The sequence below is a fragment of the Giraffa tippelskirchi genome, chromosome 12 (genome assembly GCF_054371585.1).
Source record: "Giraffa tippelskirchi isolate mGirTip1 chromosome 12, T2T-mGirTip1v1.2.pri, whole genome shotgun sequence".
In the NCBI taxonomy this organism is placed as follows: domain Eukaryota; kingdom Metazoa; phylum Chordata; class Mammalia; order Artiodactyla; family Giraffidae; genus Giraffa; species Giraffa tippelskirchi.
In genome coordinates, this window is record NC_137286.1 from 107,622,982 (window position 1) to 107,640,499 (window position 17,518).

At 38.0% G+C, this 17,518-nt stretch overlaps 1 long non-coding RNA gene across 1 annotated transcript in view; it reads left to right on the forward strand.

The window, feature by feature from the left end:
- The first annotated feature begins 2,401 nt into the window (after positions 1-2,401).
- Positions 2,402-17,518, forward strand: part of LOC145529233 (uncharacterized) — a 43,136-nt gene continuing 28,019 nt past the window's right edge. The window contains exon 1 of the long non-coding RNA XR_014071055.1: positions 2,402-2,501. This is a non-coding gene — a long non-coding RNA (uncharacterized LOC145529233). The remainder of the gene's footprint in view (positions 2,502-17,518) is intronic.

Below are 17,518 nucleotides of genomic sequence, written 5' to 3' on the forward strand. Positions count from 1 at the left end.
TAGCTTCGATGTCACTGCTTTTGCATCCAGGGTCATTAGTGCCTTGCTGTTACCAGTGTCACTGGCATGGCCTGAAACACCAGGGTAGCAGCTCTCTTCACCACATCTGTGGTTTCCTGGATTGTAATCTTTGCCAATTTGGGGAGTGGAACAATGTGAGAGGAAACCCAGAGTAGTGGGTGTCTCTACCATCACAGGGAAAGTGTCAAGTTTGTGGGTGTCACTTCTGTGAGTAGGGGAGGCGGCTGGAATTATGGGTACCTTAGTGGCAGGAGCAGCAGCACTGCTGATATTACTATCTGGTTCCCTGTAACTTTAGGTGCTACAGTTGGAGGCTAATGTTTCATGCTTACCTCCCCTGATGCTATCTAGTTCTCTGGGAGTTGTAGGTTTAACTGCCATGGTTGGGATAAATGATTACAGATACTGCCTTTGCTCTTTTCCAGGTTCTTCCTCTGTGTCTCCACCCACCTTTAGGTGTACATATGTGTGGAGTTTTTCAGCATACTTCAGTGTTGGGCAGAGGCACCTTAGTTGAATTATAGTTGTTTTACTGATTGTAGATTGAAGGAGAAAGACAAAGTAGCATCTCATAGTGCCATGATGGTGACATTACACCCTGACATCAAGTTTTAGTATGATCTTTTGATGATAACTCTTTCCAACATTTATCAAAACTATAGCCTCCATTTGGCATATTAATATAATAAACTTTAAATATATTTTCCTATATCAAACCTTCTTATAGCTTAAGAATTTTGAGTCATGCTTGGTGATTTAATGACTGTTATTTTTCCCTTTAGATGCTTATATCTGTTTCATAATGGAGATTGGTTTTCACTTTTATTTGGGAACATTTTTGCTAGGTTTCAGTAGCAATTGATAGAATTTTGCTAGAAATCAGTAGAATTTCTAGAAGCAAACCAAACTAACCATACTCTCTCTTGTTTAAGCATAAAATGCTTTATTGAAGTACATTAGACAAGAAACTTCATTATAGAGAATCACTATAAAGCTTGCTTGATCATAGTTGGAGCAGTAGATAATCCAGTAAGATGGATGTTTGTCAGAGAGTGTGTAACCACAAAAATTCAGTGTGAGGAGTACCCACTTAGTGTTGTTTCTAGAGGTCCTATGACCAGTAGCAAGCAGAAGAAGGAAGGAAGTCAGTTGCAAGAGTGATAGAGAAGAGACGTGTTGAGTCCCCAATGAATATGAAGCAAACAGGTCCCAGACTGTCTGCTTTCTGAGTTCACAAAAGATGGAAAAAAATTTTTTTTTTCTCTTGTTTAGACAGTTTGCTTTTGCTTTACCATTATTAGTATACACAATTGAGCTTAATCATAATTGTTACAGGCTTCATATCAATGTTCTGACTGTTTATATTTTTCTCATGCAAATTTTAAAGAGATAAGGTTAGAATCCGATAGAATCCTCACATTTTTTTAAGGAAAAGTCAAGTAGAAACAACTGAAGATCTTCCTATTTACAATCAAAATGGAATAATGCATCTATTTGCAAATCATAGAGATTAATGCTTCAATCAAAGTTTTGAACCATGCAGCTATAGAGATGCTTATTATCCATCCATTAATTTCCTTGGCCCGAACTACACAGCAGTCTGATACACATTGGAAAATGACAATGGATTATAAGAAAGTTCATTGGGAAATGATTGAAATTATAGCTGCTATTTCAGATACAGTCTCTTTTCTTGGGCAATATAATAAATCTCTGGCACTGGAAAGTCCTTGCTGCTACTGCTGCTAAGTCGCTTCAGTCGTGTCCGACTCTGTGCGACCCCATAGACGGCAGCCCACCAGGCTCTGCCGTCCCTGGGATTCTCCAGGCAAGAATACTGGAGTGGATTGCCATTTCCTTCTCCGGTGCATGAAAGGGAAAAGTGAAAGTGAAGTCACTCAGTCGTGTCCGACTCTTAGCGACCCCATGGACTGTAGCCTACCAGGCTTCTCCATCCATGGGATTTTCCAGGCAAGAGTACTGGAGTGGGGTGCCATTGCCTTCTCCGGGAAAGTCCTTATGTGCCTGCAAACTTGTTTCCTCTTTCTTTCTTTTGAAAAAGTAATATATTCTTTTTAAAATTTTTATTTTATATTGGAGCATAGTTGATTAATATGTTGTGTTGGTTTCAGGTGTACAGCAAAGTGGTTCATTTATAAATATACATGCATGTATTCTTTTTCAAATTATCTCTTTCCATTTATATTGTTACAGAATAGTGAGAAGAGTAGTTTCTTGATGGTTATCTATAAAAAATAGTATTCTTGGAAATATAGGTCAATAGGAGTTAAGTCTTTACATGCTTTAAGGATATGTGATGTCTCATATCTGTGCCATAAAATAGTCTTGCCACACATTAACAACTTAATTATCCCCACAGACCATGATCCTGGGACATCTCACTGATAGTCTCAACTTTTAGTGGACTGAGAAAACCAGAATATCAAGAAGCAGCAACTTCAAGATCCCCAGTTATAAATGTAAGATATATGTGTGTCAGAGTGGAGAATAAATTTAGAAAATGTTGAAGTCCTTCAGTTCAGTTCAGTTCAGTTGCTCAGTTGTGTCCGACTCTTTGTGACCCCATGAACAGTAGCACACCAGGCTTCCCTGTCCATCACCAACTCCCTGAGCTTACTCAAACTCATGTCCATTGAGTCGGTGATACCATCCAACCATCTCATCCTCTGTCGTCCCCTTCACCTCCTGCCTTCAATATTTTCAGCATCAGGGTCTTTTCCAGTGAGTTAGTTCTTTGCATTGGAGAAGGCAATGGCAACCCACTCCAGTACTCTTGCCTGGAAGATCCCATGGACGGAGGAGCCTGGTAGGCTGCAGTCCATGGGGTCACTAAGAGTCGGACATGACTGAGTGTCTTCACTTTCACTTTTCACTTTCATGCATTGGAGAAGGACATGGCAACCCACTCCAGTGTTCCTGCCTGGAGAATCCCAGGGATGGGGGAGCCTGGTGGGCTGCCATCTATGGGGTCGCACAGTCAGACACGACTGAAGCGACTTAGCAGCAGCAGCAGCTGCAGTTCTTCGCATCAGGTGCCCAAAGTATTGGAGCTTCAGCTTCAGCTTCATCTTCAGCATCAGTCCTTCCAATGAATATTCAGGACTGATTTCCTTTGGGATTGACTGGTTAGATCTCCTTGAAGTCCAAGGGACTCTCAAGAGTCTTCTCCAACATCACAGTTCAAAAGCATCAATTCTTCGGTGCTCAGCTTTCTTTATGATCCAACTCTCACATTCATACATGACTAAAGGAAAAAACATGCTTTGACTAGATGGACCTTTGCTGGCAAAGTAATCTCTGCTTTTAGTATGCTGTGTACTTTGGTCATAGCTTTTCTTCCAAGGAGCAAACGTCTTTTAATTTCATGGCTGCAGTCACCATCTTCAGTGATTTTGGAGCCCCCCAAAACAAACTCTGTCACTGTTTCCATTGTTTCCCCATCTATTTGCCATGAAGTGATGTGACCAGGTGCCATAATCTTCATTTTCTGAATGTTGAGTTTTAAGCCAACTTTTTCACTCTCCTCTTTCACTTTTATCAAGAGTTTCTTTAGTTATTCTTTGCTTTCTGCCATAAGAGTGGTGTCATCTGTATATCTGAGGTTATTGATATTTCTCCCAGAAATCTTGATTCCAGTGTGGGCTTCTTCCAGCCCAGCATTTCTCATGATGTACTCTGAATATAAGTTAAATAAACAGAATGACAATATACAGCCTTGATGTACTCCTTTCCAGATTTGGAACCAGTCTGTTGTTCCATATCTGGTTCTAACTGTTGTTTCTTGATCTGCATACAAATTTTTCAGGAGGTAGGTCAGGTGGTCTGGTATTCCCATCTCTTTCAGAATTTTCCATAGTTTGTTGTGATCCACACAGTCAAAGGCTTTGGTGTAGTCAATAAAGCAGAAGTAGATGTTTTTCTGGAACTCTCTTGCTTTTTTGATGATCCGACGGATGTTGACAATTTGATCTCTGATTCTTCTGCCTTTTCTAAATCCAGCTTGAATATCTCGAAGTTCACAGTTCATGTACTGTTGAAGCCTGGCTTGGGGAATTTTGAGCATTACTTTGCTAGTATGTGAGATGAGTGCAATTGTGCAATTAAAGTCCTTAACCTCACTGAAATACCTGTGAATTTAAGTATCGCTGTTTTAATCAGAAAAAACAATTGGAGTAACATAGGAAGTGGTTAGGAAGAGAATTTACATATCTCTGGGAGGCATGGGAAAGGAAAGCCAACAAAGTGTACGAGGTATGTCCAGGTAGCACAGAGTGGGAGCCATTCAGTCACATCGGAAGAAGTGAAAGGAAAAACTAGTTGTGCAAATCCAGAGATAGTATCTATACCTGTAGAAGATGTCAACATGATAGAAGTTGCATTGTTTTTATTATATGAATGACCCCTTCCTGGAGCAAATAACGTGAAGCAAGCAATAAAGAGATATGCTAACTTAAATCTCCCCCTGCACTCCATCTCTTGTCCTGAGCCACTCATTAATTTCATTGAGAGTAGTTCTTCTACCTTTTCATTTTGCTTAACTTCTCTGGCTCTATGTTTAACTTATAGATTAACTCATGATTAACTCAGTTACCTATTGTGTTCATACATGGGAGCATTTCTAAAGAGATTGCATGCTCCCAAAGCCTTTGGTGGGACAGCTGGACTTATAGATGCAAGTCATGTATTTCCTCAGGGTGTACTGGAAGCTATCACCTTGGTGGCTCAGATGATAAAGAATTTACCTGCAATGCAGGAGACCAGGGTCAATCCCTGGGTTGGGAAGACCCCTGGAAAAGGGAATGGCTACCCATTCGAGTATTTTTGCCTGAGAATTCCATGGACAGAGGAACCTGGCAGGCTATATAGTCGATGGGGTGGCAAAGAGTCAGACATGACAGCGGCTAACACTTTCACTTTCAGGGGTGGAAATGGAAGGTTAGTTCTACGGTCAGGTCTGAGGCAGGACTTCTCCTGGGTTTAGTGGCTGTCATACCCTTATCAGTGTCATAGGCTATCCCAATTTCCTGGACCAGAAGCCTTGAGGCCAGATCCAAGGTGTCTGTTTTCCTCTAAGCGTATATTTTCCCCTTCTCCCTCCACTGACACTCCTACATGAGATTGGAGTACTGCTAAAGCTAGAGGGGCCCATGCGTACTTTTATGGGCTATTATTATGTACAGACAGAGATCTGAGCTGCCTCCACTGTACTGCCTGTACAAAGGCCAAACTTGTTTCCCTTTTCTGCTCAGACACAACATCTGGTGCAAGCGCCTTTTTTCCCCCTCATATCTGATCACTTTTCCCAGTCTTCTGCCACCCCTGCTCTATTATTGAACAGTCCTCAAGGCAGGCATGGTTTGTATTTGTATAAACTCTCAGTGTGTACCGGGGGTTACCTCTGGTTGAACAGCAGCCACCATCAGAAATCTGGGCAGCCTCTGAGGCACTGCTTGAGGAAATGCCAACAATGGCTACTGCTGCTCCACCCAGATACCACCTGAGACCAGGCAGCCTCTGCATCCTATGGTCAAATCTTCTCCCAGGTTGTGGTTGTCCCCGATCAATACAATGCTGTGACACAGAGTGAACATGGCTAGAGCATTCATGTGACTGGGGAGCTGCCAGAACAGACCTCTCTCTGCCCTGCTGCAGGGAAGTCAACAAGTCCTTGCACCTCATGAGCAGAATTCAAGCTTCCCACTGTCCTACTGTTAGTCCCAGCACTTTTTCAACCAACCAAGGGGGCTTATTTCCCTTCAGTCGGACTCAGGACTTGGGTGCCCAAATTATGGCTAGAACCACTCACTCCCCAGGGCATGTAATCACTTCTATCCTTTGTACTCCCTCTGAGGGGCAGAGCTCCTAGCTTGAATCCTTCTCTTCTTACCTGTTTGGTTACATGTATATCGTTCTTACAGGCTTGATTGTAAAGTAATTTTTCTTCAGTTTCCACTTACCTATTAGTGAGAATTTTTCCACATGTAGATATGTATTTTATGTGTTCATAAGGAAGGGGAGCTTCATGGCCTTTTACTCCACTACCTTGATCAATTTCCTTTTTAAAAGCAGAACTAAACTGTAGTACTTTTTTTCTTCATGAATTTGTATAAAATACGCCATCTTCTATAGAACATATTTAAAAGCACCTGAGGGCTTATATTTTCCATGAGGTGATTTCCCCCCCCTTTTTGCAACTGTAAAATAAAATGAAGAGAAAAGTACTTCAGGAGTCTTCAGATTTTTACATTGGCTTTGTTCTTCATGACTGAGTTTTAATATTGATAATCAAACTATAAAACTTGATATTAACTAAAACAGACTATGTCTCTATGTCTGAATTTTAAAAACTAAGTAGATAAAAGGTTTATTTTATTCACTCAAAATATGACTGTTTCTAGGAGAATTTCAGAGATTCGGTTAGATCAATTGAGACTTTGTGGGGAAAAAAATTATTTCTCAGATTCAATAGAAGTTATCTAAGCCTGTAAAATTTTCTTTGAAAGTCATAAAGCAATTAGAAAACATCACTCAGCTTAGTCTGGAGCTTCAAGAATGATAAAGAACTCAACACCTCAAATTTATTCATATATATTATGTGAGTGATCAACTTTGACTTCAAGACTGCATTCCAGGATACATGTATTATACATTCATAAAAATGTAGTTATTTTTTCAAATGATCATTTTACAGTGATATAAATAATCTCATTTCTATAAAATGGTAGCTCTTCATATACTAATTTGAGAAACGTATTTTTAAGCTCTTAATCAGAGCTCTTTAATTTCAGATGAGACACCATGCTGAAAGATGAAAGGGTGTGCATAATCCAAGCCAGCTCCAAAAATTTTATAGTAGCTTCTTATTATTTTAATCCTAATCTTGAGACATTTACTAAGTTTTAAACTTTCCCAGCTTCTTTTGGTTTTGAATCAATCTAATATTAATCAGATATATTTTACGAGAAATAATGGGCATGCCATTTTTTGTGTGAGCACATTAGTTTTCGTGGAAACATATAGCAAATATTCTTTATGTTATTTCTTTTAACAGAATGTTATGAATTTTTTAAAAGTTACTTTGTATAACTTAGATTTTATGTCACTAATAGCAACATAATATTGGACTTCATAATACACAAGTATGGCCTCCAAGTGCAGGAAATGATGTGATCCTTTCCTATAAACAATCTATCAAATATGGCTTTAGTTTTAGATTTTTTTCTTGAACTTCAGTAGAAAAAATAATTTTTAATAAGATTCCTCTATGCCGTTTTGTGGCTAACTCTTTAAGGTTCACTAGGAACAGATTCAGTTGAATGAGAAATAACCTCATGACTTTGAACTTTCACAAGTTAAATAAAAGTGTTTCTGGTGATCCCTTGAAAACTATATCTGAGACTTAACACTAGCTTAAGTGGAAAAAGTCATGTCTCGAAATTCTATAATGCTGTAAAAAATAAATTATATCATGTTGGCCAGGCTTAGTGAGAGCATGATTGAAAAGCTAAACAGGAGAGTGATTTGACACTGGTGAGATCTTGCTAAGCTATTAGGTCAAAGTTGTGCTGACAGGGAGCTGTACCTGAGAACCAGATAGAACTTTAACATTGTACTGTGGATTTGGCCATAGAAATTTTCCTAGATCAACCAACTAAAAATATTACATTTAGGTTCATGTAAATATTGCACAAGCACTAGATATACGATATTGATTTCATATATCAATTGATATATGATATTTAATAGTAATGAGTAAGCTTTACAAATTCTATACCTCTCTAAATTTCTTACTATATGGTATGTAACTGAGATATTGAGAAAAGAAACTATTTAGATATAAATACAGATTTTGAAATGTCTGAAATATATGTATGTATATATAGGGCTTTTCTGATGGCTGAGCAGGTAAAGAATCCACCTACAATACAAGAGACACAGGAGACATTGGTTGATCCCTGGGTTGGGAAGATCCCTTGGAAGAGGAAATGGCAATCCACTCCAGTACTCCTGCCTGGGAAAATCTTATGGACAGAGGAGCCTGGTGGGCTACAGTTCATGGGGTTGCAGAATCGGACACAACTGAGTGACTGAGCATGCATGCACATCAGATAGTATGAGAAATTCAAGTGGGTTTTTCTTTTTGAGAATTGTTTTAGCTATTTTAAGTTCTTTACAAATGAGAGTGAAGTTGTGCAGTGACTAGAACTCTTATGTACAGCTGATGAGAGTTTAAAATGGCACAACCACTTTGTAAACTGAAGTGTTTCATCTAGTTATACATACACATATGAGACAGCCATTCTATTCATATGGATGATCCAAGAAAAATGAAAGCATATGCTGACAAAAAAACTTTGTATGTGAATGTGGATTAGTTTAATATATCTGTGTGTTCTCAGTTGTGTCCGACTCTTTGCGACCGTATGGGCTGTAGTCCACTAACTTCCTCTGTCCGTGGGATTCTCCAGGCAAGAATACTGAAATGGGTTTCCATTTCCTTCTCCACAAGATCTTCTCAACCCAGGGATCGAACTCACATCTCTGGTATCTCCTGCATTGGCAGGCGGATTCTTTATCTCTGAGTCACCTTATAAACAATAGAAAAAAAATTAAAAACAATTGACTATCCACAAGTTGATGAATAAACTAGATGAGTGTATACATACAAACGAATGTTATTTAGTGTTAAAAATGTAACAAATTAACATCAAGAACAATGTATTAAGTGATTTTATTTATATGATATTCTGGAAAAGACAAAATTATAAGGGCAAAAAAGTTTGCTTAGAAGTGAGAATGAGAAGAGGGAATATAAAAATTGGCAAGGAAGAACTATTTATTGTGGTGATGTTTACATGATTGATGTGTGTGTCAAAAATTTATAAATCTGATCAAAAAGGGTAATTTATATCATGCAAATTTAAGCTTAATTTAAAAAAGAAGTGGTTCAAATGCAAAGTCCATTAGGCAGGGTCATTTTTCCACTTAACACTATTATGCAGTGTGGTAAGTTCTGAGGCAATAGTGGCAAATCAATTAGACAAAAATTTTGGCTTTTATTAAACTCACATTCTAATGAGGAAAAGCCTAATAAATAAACATATAAATCAGTTAAGTATATACTATTTTACATGGTGATAAAGACTACAAAATAAAGTACGATTATCAAAATGCAATTAACTACAATGCAATTACAAAAATCATTAACTTTCTGGTAGCAACTTTCAGATTTTCTATGTATAATATTGTGTCAACCTGCAAACAGTGACAGTTTCCCTTTTTCTTTTCCAGTTTGGACTCCTTTTATTTCTTTTTTTCCCCTCGGACTGCCATAGCTACAGCTTCTAAAACTATGTTAAATAAAAGTGGCAAGAGTGAACATCCTTGTCGTGTTCCTGGTCTTAGAGGAAATGCTTTCAGCTTTTCACAATTGAGTATGATGTTATCTGTAGGTCTGTCATATATGGTCTTTATTATGTCGAGGTTTCTTTCCTCTATGCCCACTTTCTGGGGAATTTTTTTCATAAATAGGTGCTGAATTTTTTGTTCTTTTTGAGAACTCCTTGAAGAAAGAAAGTGAAAGTGTTGCTCAGTCATGTCCAACTCTTTGCGACCCCATGGAACTATAGCCTGCCAGGATCCTCTGTCTATGAGAGTCTCCAGGCAAGAATACTGGAGTGGATTGCTATCCCCTTCTCCAGGGGATATTCCTGTCTCAGGGATTGAATTGGAATCTCCTGCATTGCAGGAATATTATTTACCATCTGAGTCACATGATATAATTAGATATTCTAAATTACTGCAGTATAAGTCCACATACAACCTCAGATATGTGATGTGCCTATTGATTTCATTTGTAAATATTATATGTATATATTTATAAGTATATATAAAATTTATGGAGTCAAATACATTTACTTTTTTCTTTATCACTGTCTATATCACCATCTTTATCACCATCCCAAAAGTTTCTGAAGTCCTTAAATATTTTCTTGCAAGATTTTTTGTTTATATTTTTTATTTATACAATTTATGGAGTCAAATACATTTACTTTTTTCTTTATCACCATCCATATCACCATCTTTATCACCATCCCAAAAGTTTCTGAAGTCCTTAAATATTTTCTTGCAAGATTTTTTGTTTATATTTTTTATTAAATATTTTACCCACTTCTATTTAATTGGTACATCCTATGAGTTAAGTGTCCAATTTTTGTGTATAAATTTAATATAAATAATATATAATTATATTTAATGAACAATTCCTTTTCTTTTTTTTTTTTTCAAATTTTGCCATGGATTTCTTACATTTATTTACCTTCAAGATTTGTCCTCTCTTTCTTAATTTAAATCCTCCCTACTCTGAAAATTTCCCAACCCTCACCTCCTCCAAATCAACTCTGGGCCAAGGAATTTTATACAAGTGAATCTTCTGAGAAGCCAAGAAACAAAGTGGAAAAAAAATGATACAGGCAAGGGAGAAAAACCAACAAAATTTATATAAATAGATAATTTACCACTCTGGGCCACTGGAGCGAGATCTCCCTGGGGACCATGTTGATCTTGTCTCATAAATATCTCAACTGAAATTGGGGAGGCTAAGGTATTATCCAAAGAATCTCAGAGCGCTGAGGAAAATGTCTACATTGAGGTGATGAGAGACACATACTTGTGGTGGGAAACTGTGCATATGACTACTGGGTAGAGAAATTAACAGAGCCTTCTATGGTAACTTTTAGCAATCTGTGATTGGGTTTTTCAGTGAATATTAATATTTTCTGAACATCTTCACTTTTTATTAAGCTTTTTATTAAGCTTCCCACAACCATCAAATAAACACAGCTCTGTAAAATGAAGAAATAGATACCCAGTGAATGTATATATTTTAGGTAAATGATGTAAACTCTAATTGCTAAGATACTATTAAGACTAATATTTTTATGCCTAGTATTTTATGCTAACTTGATTATTACAGGAAATCTAAAGAAAGCAGTAAAGATATGTATCAACACCAGATATGAATCCTCATACCACTCATTTCCTCTTTCACTTGGACTCAATATTCCTCTTTTCCCACTGTCACAAACTCAATCTGTGTCCACCTTAAATTAGAGAATATTATCTATAGTTTCTAATATCTTCAATAATCTCTCTGAAAGTTGGCTTCATTTTGTCTTAGACATAAATTGAATGTTCATTATGGAAATTATTTCCTCTTTAATTCTTCAAAATAAAGATTATTTGTTTTTCTTTACTCCCTAGCATGTACTTCAGATATTATTGTTCCCTTGTATTACTATTTATATTATGTCCTCTTTATTCTATTAGTTCAGTTCAGTTCAGTTGCTCAGTCATGTTGGACTCTTTGTGATGCCATGGACTGCAGCACACCAGGCATCCCTATCCATCACCAACTCCCAGAGCCTGCTCAAACTCATGTCCTCAAGCTGGTGATGTCATCCAACCATCTCATCCTCTGTCGTCCTCTTCTCCTCCCGCCTTCAATCTTTGCCAGCATCAGGCTTTTTTTTCAAGGAGTCAGTTCTTCATATCAGGTGGCCAAAGGATTGGAATTTCAGCTTCAGCATCAATTCTTCCAATAAATATTCAGGACTGATTTCCTTTAGGATGGACTGGTTTGATCTCCATGCAGTCCAAGGGACTCTCTAGAGTCTTTTACAACACCACGGTTCAAAAGCATCAATTCTTTGGTGCTCAGTTCTCTTTATGGTACAACTCTCACATCCATATATGACTACTGGAAAAGCCATAGCTTTGACTAGATGGATCTTTGTTGGCAAAGTAATGTCTCTGCTTTTTAATATACTGTCTAGGTTGGTCATAACTTTTCTTCCAGGGATCAAGTGTCTTTTAATTTCATGGCTGCAGTCACGATATGCAGTGATTTTGGAACCCAAGAAAATAAAATAAAGTCTGTCACTGTTTCCATTGTTTCCCTGTCTATTTGCCATGAAGTGATGGGACCGGATGCCATGATCCTAGTTTTTTAAACTAAGAATATTTCATTCTATTCCCCTTTCTAAAACATTTTTCTTCAACTTCCTTCACAAATATAGATATCTTGGTTTTGGGGAGATTCCAGATGAATGAAGGTGATTTTTTTCAACTCTCTTATCCTACATCCTACATTTAATGCAATACCCCTGACACTCAATGAAGAGTCTTGGGGACAAACTGGTAGATATATAATTAATCACACTGGAGGTAAGCTTCATTGGCACTCTACTCTGTTATATCAGGTTACACATCATCGATGTTAATAAGAGGTTTAGTTAGCAACTGGTTTCTCCTTAGCCTCATTGTTGTCAGATTTTTTATTCATGCATTATTTCATCAGAGGGTAGAAGAACTGTTGTTCTCTTCTCTCCTAGAGAAGAGAGCTTCCCTGGTGGCTCAGACTGTAAAGCGTCTGCCTACAATGCGGGAGACCCGGGTTCAATCCTTGGGTCTGGAAGATCTCCTGGAGAAGGAAATGGCAACCCACTCCAGTATTCTTGCCTGGAAAATCCCATGGATGGAGGAACCTGGTAGGCTACAGTCCATGGGATCGCAAAGAGTGGGACACGACTGAGTAACTTCACTTTTTTTCTTTCTTTCTCTCCTAGAAGAGCCTCATCCTGGTTTAAAATTTAGTTCATTTACATTTTTCTTAATCTTCAGATCACTGATTCTTTTTTTAAACCTATAATTTTGTGGATTGTCCAAATTGTTTGAATTCATAGATTTGGAGTAAAAATTTCTTCAAACTTTGCCAACTAAAGCTTGCCATCCAGTGTCAGGGGACGTTAAACTTTACGGTATCCAATATGTTGCATTTTTCTTCCTTTGTGTGCCATTTCTCAAGGACTCTCTGTTCCTTGTCAGTTCCTGGAATACAGGAACGAGTATAGCTGCATGCAATTCTCAGGCCTGAGATCATGGGAAAGGGCATCTGCTTGGACTCCTTTCGGTGACTCCCTTCAGTGACTCTCTTCAGCGACCTTGTATGTATTAGACTATCCATTTTATTGCAACTGGTGGAATTTCATTCTTTGTAATGGCTGAGTAAGCATTTTACTGAAGATATATAAGCATGCATTTCTGCTAATAAAATACCCTTGTTCCACTAGAGACTTGGGTCCCCCGCGTCCTTCTTTCTGTCCTCATTTTCTTTGGAGCATGGAAGCCTACCGAGCTCACTTTCTCGCCCAAGCTTTCAAGACCTCCTTGAGAGGACGCCCTGTGCCTTCGTGAGCCGTACTAGTCCTGTGAATGGGCTTTATTGGTTTTCCACGTAATCCGAGAGATACTGCTCTCTCTCTCTCTTTTTCTCTCTTTCTTTTCGTCGACTCTGGTCCCCAGGTCTCAGTCTGTAAAAGACCACAACAATCCAGCTCTACAGAGATTTAATCATCAGCCACTGCAGTAGCTGAACTTCAACACACCCTGAAAAGAGTTCAGAACAGAGATCAAGAAGGAGGCATTCTGTGCTTTGGGGAAAAAAAATGGCACTGCAGGCCTTCAGATAGGCATTTTTGGAACAAAATTTTATGAACCCATTTTTTTTGTACCTCCTTTTACTTAGGAAATGACTAAAATCATTAATTGAGATATCTACTCCTCATGACTAGAATTTACTGAGATATGTACTTGATTAGAGGTACCCCTTCTTCAAAATAGCATATATGCTGACCTCCCCTTTTCCCTCTTTGGAGCACTTCTTCAGAACTATGTGACAGACTATCTCCCAGGCTACAGTCCTCAGTGAATCCTTAAATAAAACTGAAACTACAGCTATCATGTTGTACATTTTTATTTTAGTTGACAACTTCTATGTTCTAACCAGAAGTTAGAGTTTCCATTTTTTGACATTTTTACCTTTATTTCTCTTAGTCTTATTCTATCTTTTAACACCTTCAATTACTCCAACTCTTGCAAAATCTTTATTTCAACCACACTTATTTCTGACAATAATATCTTTCCTTACAATTTAATTGATTTAGCAATTCCATTCTGATAATTATTTCAATTCATTAGAAACTTCTGTTCCTTGACGTGAGTGTTAGCGAAATAAAATAGAAGAAGTCTTTTCCAGGTTTCAGAGGCAAAAGAGCAGAGCAGGCTTCTGACCTTGCTTCTAACTTGCCTGGACACTGCCCTGACTAGGAGTGACCAGGAGTGACTGCCTGCTGTGAGTGTAAGACTTGCAAAATGACAGATAAGATAGGGAAATAATATTGAAATTGTTGAGTTTCTGGAGGAAGCCTGGCCAAGCAAGCCCCAGACTTAACAATATTCCAAGTTTTACAAGACAGAACAAGCAGTAGTAACATGAAAACAGGCTTGCAATTTGATCACAGATTGATGATGATATCAGTTTGCATCATCCTTGGATTATAAGTGGGAACCCCAAACTGCAATCTTTGAAGTCTCACCCACAGAGCTAACACACTGCCTGGGACCTTTTCCCAATTGGGACTCCAGATGTCTTATGACTTGGGACTTCCCAGTGCTGTTTAAGTCTGGATGTTGGTCAAAACCAAATTTGGTGATGTATTCTCTGTGGTTTCTATTTCTCTTTTCTTTTAATGTTAGTTTATTGAAAGCTCTACAATTCTAAAATAAATATTTGTATTATTTGTTTGTATATAATGTTTGGCTTATTTTGTTAACAAATCCTTTGAACCTGAGATGAAAGTGAAAACTTTGGCAAAACAGTGAGATATTAAAAAAAATGTATTTGCCTCTGCACCTAGTTCCTGGCACAGAGCTCTTAAAAACCCTGTAATTTCAAAAGTAGTAAAAGCATTAGGGGCATCATTTGTACTAATGAGGTGACTCTTGATGGACTCCTGGATGGGAACTGGTCACTAGAAAGACCAAGCTGTAATTTAAATTTTGGAATTTTTAGCCCCTCTATACTTCTCTAGTAGTTGATCATTCCTACTGTGAGGAAGCCTCTATAAAAACTCCAATAGTATGGAGTTTGGAGAGGCTTCATTTTGGTAAAAGCAGCCACACCAGGATGGTGATGCTTCCCCACTCTACAGGGACTGAAGAGCTCAGGAACCTCCCAGATCTCTGTTTATGTATCTTTTCATGTGGCTGCCCATCTGTATTCTTTACCGTATCCTTTAATAAACAGTAAACATAAGTACATAAGTATGTTTCCCTAGATTCCATGAGCTCCTCTAGCAAACTAGTTGAATGTGAGGAGGGGCCCTGGGAACCTCCAGGACCTATCTAGTCAAGTAAAACAGAAGTGTTAGGCAACCTTGAGACTTAATACTTGTGACTGGAATTGAAGTGGACAGTCTTGTGGGACTAATTTCTTAACCTGTTGAATCTGACACTACAGGTAGTCACTTTCAGAATTAAGGTAAATTATACAACATTCAGCTTGTGTCTCAGAGAATTGCTTGGTAGGGAATAACTCCTTATGCATTTGGTGACAGAAGCATCAGAAGTAAAGTGTTCTGTGTGAAAATGAAGGTGACACACAGGAAGAAAGATTTTCATTTTTCTTAATATACGTACCTCTATCACATTTTTAGTAATCTATGCTCTCTTTCATGTTCTCACTTCTGCTGCTGCTGCTAAGTCACTTCAGTCGTGTCCGACTCTGTGTGACCCCATAGACGGCAGCCCACCAGGCTCCCCCGTCCTTGGGATTCTCCAGGCAAGAATACTGGAGTGGGTTGCCATTTCCTTCTCCAGTGCATGAAAGGGAAAAGTGAAAGTGAAGTCGCTCAGTCATATCCAACTCTTAGTGACCCCATGGACTGTAGCCTACCAGGCTCCTCTGTCCATGGGATTTTCCAGGCAAGAGTACTGGAGTGGGGTGCCATTGCCTTCTCCCGTTCTCACTTCTAGCCTTATGCTAATTACATATCCTGGTCTTCCATTTTACCATTTTATTCATTTATTGTCATCACAAGCATTTAAATTCCTTCTCTCCTTTTTTTTTACTGACTTTCATAATAACACATATTTTGAAGTACTGTAGAAAGATAACAACTGAGTTTAGCTAAAAATCTCAAATTTGAGTTTAAAACAATGCAAAATTATTCCATTTCCATCACTTTAGCTGACAATCTCTATGTTACCAACTCCAGTTATAATTTGTCTTCATTTTATATCATTGTTCAAATGACTTCTGGGGTCTTACACATTTCATTTCTCCTTGGTTCTGTGATTCTCTTGTTTCTTGAAAATCGCTTGATACTCCACTAAAAGTGTGTACTTTCTTTTTCTTCTCAGTTGTTTTTGTTAGCTACTCTCAGCTCCCCTTAGCATTCAAATATTTTCTACTCATTACATGAGCCCTGGATTCTCTTTCCTTCTCAATCAATGGATTTTTTTCTATATTATTTTTTTGAAGTGGCATGGTTGTACATACCATTCATGTACATGATTTCTAAACTCCTCTCCTTTCATATAATACATGTAAGTGTTTTCTAAACTTAAATCTTATCCTCTGATCTTTCAACTGAAGTAGAGAATCATGTATCCACCATCTGAGAATTTAATTGGGATACCTAAACATTGTCACCCTACTTATTTAGTGTATATGCAGAGTACATCAAGCAAAATACTGGGCTAGGTGAATCACAACCTAGAATGAAGGTTGCCTGGAGAAATATCAAGAACCTCAGCTATGTATATGATACCATGCTAAATGTGGAAATTGAAGAGGGACTACAGAGCATCTAGATGAAGGTGAAAAAGGAGAGTGAAAAATTGATTTGAAACTCAAAATTCAAAAAAACTAAGGTCATGACATCTAGTCCCATCACTTCATGCCAAAGAGAAGGGGAAAAAAGTGGATTTTATTTTCTTGAGCTCCAAAATCACTGCAGACAGTGACTGCAACCATGAAATTAAAAGACGTCTGCTGTTCGGAAGAAAAGCTATGACAAACCTAGACATCATATTAAAAAGCAGAGACATCACTTTGCCAACAGAGTTGTATATAGTTAAAGCTATGGTTTTTCCAGTAGTCAAGTACAGATGTGACAGTTGGATCATAAAGAAGGCTGAGTGATGAAAAATTAATGCTTTCAAATCATGGTGTTGGAAAGACTCTTGAGAGTCCCCTGAACTGCAAGGAGATCAAACCAGTCAATCTTAAAGGAAATCAACCTTGAATATTCATTGAAAAGATGATGGTGAAGCTCCAATACTTTGACTACTTGATGAAAAGAGCCGACTTGTTAGAAAAGACCCTCATGCTGGGAAAGATTAAAGGCAAGAGGAGAAGAGGGTAGCAGAGGATGAAATAGTTAGATAATATCACATACTCAATGTATAAGAATTTGAGCAAACTCCGGGAGATAGTGGAGGACAGGGGAGCCTGGTGTACTGCAGTCCATGGGGTCGCAAAGAGTCAGACATGACTGAATGACTAACACACACTATAGAAAGCTCAATTTTTAGATCTGAAAATGCTCCAGGTCAATACAGAATTATTCATCAA